Raw genomic sequence first — 5466 nt, forward strand, 5'->3', positions numbered from 1 at the left:
CTCTAACATTCTGTGATTCTGTGAGTGTACAGCTTGTTAAAAAAAAATGCCCAGTAAGTGTGTTATTACGTAGCTGATGGAAACTGCTGTTCTTTGTTACCTCTCACAAACCATATAGCATGAGTCCAGAGATTCCCAGAAACTCATGGATTTGGGGCACAAAACCACTGGATAAAATTGTCTTAGCAAAAATATTCAGACTAGACTAAAAATTTGCTGGTGACGTGGGATGCTCTGCACTGTTCTTCCCCTGAACAGACCCAGGCCCTGTTAGATGGTGTCCCCTTGTTTTCAGCCTGATGTCACCTTGTTCTGGCTTCTAGCCTTTGGATCCTGTTGTTCCTCTGCCAGATTGAGGAGCCCATTAGCTGCGACTGACAAATCGAACATCTCCTAATTGACCCAGTGATGTGGTTACCAGTGACAACAGGCAGATGAACCTGATCACCCAGGAGGTCCTTTCCACTTCTGCTCTATGGAGGTAGCGCAGTGTTAATGCCAGAGTGAATCACGGGTGTATCTCTGCCCTACATCTTTGGAAGCAGGCTTCGTGGCATCTCCAACTCTGATTAAAGAGGCAAAATGTGTCCCCTAAAGTCAGCACACCAGGTGAAACAGCCCATGGGACTAAACATGTGGGGCAATGAATACAAGAAAATAGCATTCGGACACTGCTAAAGTTGTATGCTGCATCTGGTCCTGAGCCAGTGATGGGTGGACAGCCCTTCTGGGCAGGTAGAACCTCTGCAGTGGAGGCAGCTGGATGGTGTGATGGACCTGCAGAAGGACAGGCAGCAGCAGAGACCCAAGTGAATGTGTAACAGGTTCAGAAGGTAGAGAAAGGAAAAGGACTCTGTAAATGCAGGACACCTACCTTGCTACAAGCAGAGACTTATTGAAATAGAGGAGGAATTCCTGAGGTAGCAACGTGGTCTCTGCTTCCCACGCTGAGGGCTCTGTCTATCACTGGGGTCCCTGTTTCAGCCCTGCAAAGTGGGATGTCTCCTTTTTGGTTCACACTGTGTGAAGTGTAGCCCCATTTGTAAAGATGTGCTCATGCACAATAGTTGGTGCGTGGCATCCTCAGCTCCATGATGACCTCCCACAAAAGGTGCAAGTGCAAGCTTTATGCAAATGTAATAAATCCTATTCAGAAGGCTTCATTCCTGCAGCCCAAGTGTTAGATTATGGCCTTATTTTCAGTTGGGAAATGAAGAATGAATGACCCTGGTCCTGGAGGGGATCACAGGCTGGAAGATGTCAGCAGTCCACTGGGAAAGAAAATTTTGTTGCTTTGCACCATCACGGACAAACACTTGTAGTATGTTCAGCCAAGACGTTGGATGTTTTAGGACAAGGTGGACACCCTGAAGAGCTGGGCTCCTTTGCTGCACACTGCTTATGTGATGTTTTATTGGTTTTACCCTTCTCTGACTGGGGGAGAAAAGGGCCAAGCAACAATCTAAATGTTTCTAGAAAAAACAACACACCTGAAATAGCACTGATTTGGGTCTTTCCTTGGCCTTGTTTCAGCTCTGGGACTCTGCTGGTGTCTGCCCCATGGCACTCCCAGTAGCCAATTTGCTAATTAATCGCTGCTGGTGAACATGTTGCTTCCCACTGCTGTCATTAGGCATTTGCTAGCTGATCTGCTCCACCATTAGGCTGGTGACCTGGCTGTGATGGGATGCTTGTTAAGTTGGATATAGGTGCCCAGGCTAGTGTGTTGTGTGAAGCAGCGTTATTAAATGCAAGTGAAAAGCCACAGGTAGTTAGATGTAACCAAGTAAACCTCAGGACCTCCCATGGTGAGCACGTTCCTGCTGCAGGGATAATAGAGCTCTGTGTGCGGATGAGTGTGTATGGAAAAGGCATGGTTTGTAACAGTCTGTGGGGAAATGGGCTGGGTTAAATGTGTGCTCAACTCCTGTGAAGTGCATGTGCTTGAGAAGCAGAAAAAAGAACTCTGAAGATGTAGTGGCTGAGGTAATGCTTCAGACAGCACCAAACAGGATGAAAGAGCCTGAAAGACCCACAAACTCTTTGGGAAAAGATCTTTCCCCTTCTTTGGTGGAGGGTAAGCGGGAGGCCAGAGAAGTGTAGAACAAAAAGACCCAATAGTGTAGGTGCAGCCACTGGTGATGTAGAGAAGGAAGATGGCTCACTTCTCTCTTCTATTCTCTAGAAGAAAACCTGCAAAAAAGACCAAGACTGCCATGGCAATCAGCCCTGTCTGCTGGAAATGTGGAGGGTGCCTTTAGCTCAGCAGATCACCAGCTGGTGCTTTTGGGAAGCGTGATCCATACCTGCAGAGAAGTCCTGAGGCAGGGCAGACCCATGGGGTGGGCAGGACTTGGAACATGTCTCCCTAGGCACGGTGTGCCCCAGCTCAGTGGCCATGTGGACAGATGCTTGATGGGGTGTTTCTTCAGCCTTTGTGTATTTCGGAGCATGGCCAGAGCAACCTCTTCTCTGTTCAGCGTGAGCAGAGCTTTTGGTGTCTGTCCAGAAGGTATTGTGTAGACAAGTCCTGGTGTCAGACACTAAAGAGGGCTTTACTGTGGGACACTAATGTCAGAAGTCTGGTGTTTGTGTGTAAGGGAAGCCATGCTAGCTGGAATTTATTGTGGTGTCCTAGTACTGCTGCCAGAAGGGGCCTGGCAAACACTCCTGCCAGAGCATGGGGATGATTAGTTCAGTAGCAAGCATGTTAGCTGAAAATCAGGTACAAACTTGCCCTCTGGAGTATTTGACCACAACGCAGAGGAGTGGACTCCAGGGTTACACACTGAATGCCTGCATGAAACTTGGAGTTTGATGTGCGAGTGGAGACAGCTGAGCGGTGAGGACTGAATGCAGATGGTTTCTTTAAATGTATTAGACCTAAAGCGATTCCCCAAAATCCTGATGAAATCTGCTGATTCCTCTCTGCTCTGAAGCATCAAGGGCTGTGCCATTTTCTTTGATAAGGCTGAACTACTCCTTTAGGAACTAGAGTGATGCTATTGAAGGCAACAATGCCATTTGACAGCATTCCTTCTTTTCCTTTAGAAAGGTGTTTAAACCTTTTTACATCTCATAAGTCTCCTCTTCCCCAGGTACTGCCACATCATCAGCACATTGGGGAAAGGTGGTACAATGGCTGAAAAGTAATAGTTATGGGTGGCTTGAAGACGTTCTGTGGCTTTCAATTTAAAAATATGGGGTTTTGACCAAATGCAAATATTCATGTCAGTTGTATGCTCTTTCCTAAATTTGGGGATTATGGAGGGAGAAACTACGGAAAATCCATAGTTCTCATGCAAACATATTCTACTTCCAGTTGTAGTTGCTTTTTTTTTTGTGAAATGTTGATAGTTTTCTTTGGAAATTATCCCCATTGGCTTGTGGTTCTAGTTGCAATCCATGGCAGCGGACGCCTCTGGTAAAAACATTGTGGTCTTCTTTCAGATATGTGCATGAAAAGGCCTTATTCTGTTACCTTCTACAGGGCAAAGAAATTTGGGATCCAGTCTTCCCATAGGTTCTTCCAGGGGAATGGCTGGTGCCTTGAGGGATCACGTGTGTGGCTAGAAGTACCTGCCATGAGGCTGGCTGTGGGATAGGGAAGAGATCAGAGTTTCATGTGCAATTAGCAGAGTAGGGTGTGGTGATACTATAATCTGAGAGGAACCAACACCCACATGGGGCGTGTTTTTTGGCCCCCTGCTGTTACTGCAGCGATGGGTACTGGCACTGAAGCCACCGCACCCTGCAGCCAATTCTGACACTATAGAGCCTTTCCTACTGATAAAACAAATAATAATTTTGTAGAGAGAAAAACATAGTTTTGTCCCTTGTTCAAGTGGGGATGGCTGGTGATGGGGGTTGTTGGGTGACATGGAAGGGCTCAGTCCTCTCTGGAGGGCAGGTTGTTGGTTCCCCTCATTGGTGTGGCACTTACAGGGTCCAGCTGGCAGCGCAGGATGGGGCAGTGTTGCTCAAGCGGGTCATTTCATGCTGCATAATCCTCAGTGTGCTGTGCTCATGGCCTCTCCAGGCACAACTCTTGCTGTCCACAGGAAAATAATCTCGGGACAGATTTTTCTTTCTCTGTTGAAATTCTGCTGTTTCATCAGCCCAGTGACAGTCATTGTCTTTTATTTCCATGTGTGAGTTGAAGCCAGAGTCAGAAAAATGTCTACTTTGTTCCCAAACAATGGGGCTGTGATTTTTTTTTTTTTTGCATGATGACTCTGGCTTTTCAGCCGGTGTGCCATGCTTCACTTCTAGCTGTGGCCCATGGCTGATGCTCAGCAGAGGCTGGAAAATACCAACAATGAATCCGAGTGGTTATGCAATGCTGCACATGAAGTAAAATTCCTTCCTAACCCCTGCAGGCGATCAGTTTACGCCCTGAATGATGAGATTTTGATTACCCTTATCAGAGCTACAAATACTGTTAACAGTGGTGAAATCAGCTAGCCCTGGTAAGGTCCATCACAGCATGCATCTTGGTGGCCTTCTGAGGCTGCAAGTCCTTTGCAGCTCTGTGGGATATTGTGGTGCTTTGCCATGGGAAATCCTTTCACTGTGCAGATGTTACTTGCTGAGGCCTTGTAGATCAAAACCCAGCTCCCACCATCTCCAGCCTAACAATTTTCAATGAGCAAATACTGCCCTGGAAAGTGTTGACAGTAGGAACGGCAGGCTGCTTCCCTGCAGTCGGTGGGGAGAGCTCATTGCTTCGATGCTGGGTCTCCCTCTGAATGCAGAGACTGGTTCCAGCGTTCCCAACCCCACATGGCAGTGGTTATAGCTTGGGGAGTAATTTTGCTCTCCCAGTGAGTGGAGTTTCCCAGGGAAGCTTCATTCTTTTGAGAACAAAAGCTGTTGAGCTGTGGGGAGGCTCCTGGCTGGAAGGTGGGACCTTTCCATGGCCAGACTGAGATTGGTGGGTGGAATGACACCCAGATGCATCTTTACCCAGATTCCTCTTTTATATTTCACATCTAGTAAAAGATAAGTATATATATAAAAAAATCCAATGCAGCAGTAAGCCAGAGCTTCTTGTACCCTTCAGCCTGATGGGAGGGAAGAAGAATTGGCAAGTTGATCAGTTTCCAAGGCCAGGAGAGATCAATAGAAACAGTCTGGTGTGCCATGCAAACCAGACTGTAGATGATACTAGTGATTCCTGTACCAGGCCTGCCTGAGAGAATTGTTGTTTTGACTTGTGGGAGGGTTTCTCGCACCATAGGGATGAGTTCCAATATAAGACCAGGGATGAATAGACTGAAATAGGTGTGACCCAGAGGATAATGTGGCCTTCTGCATCTTAATGTACTCATCTGCGAAATGCAAATAATAACAGGGGAACCTTGTAGGGATTCATTAGCCTTTTGAAGGTGGCATGTGTTACACGCTATTATTGTGATCTTCCGAAGTTGGCATCATCCCTGCGTTTTGGACATACACCCCTTGCTG

Source organism: Pterocles gutturalis, unplaced genomic scaffold, assembly GCF_000699245.1.
Source record: "Pterocles gutturalis isolate BGI_N339 unplaced genomic scaffold, ASM69924v1 scaffold10546, whole genome shotgun sequence".
In the NCBI taxonomy this organism is placed as follows: Eukaryota; Metazoa; Chordata; class Aves; order Pterocliformes; family Pteroclidae; genus Pterocles; species Pterocles gutturalis.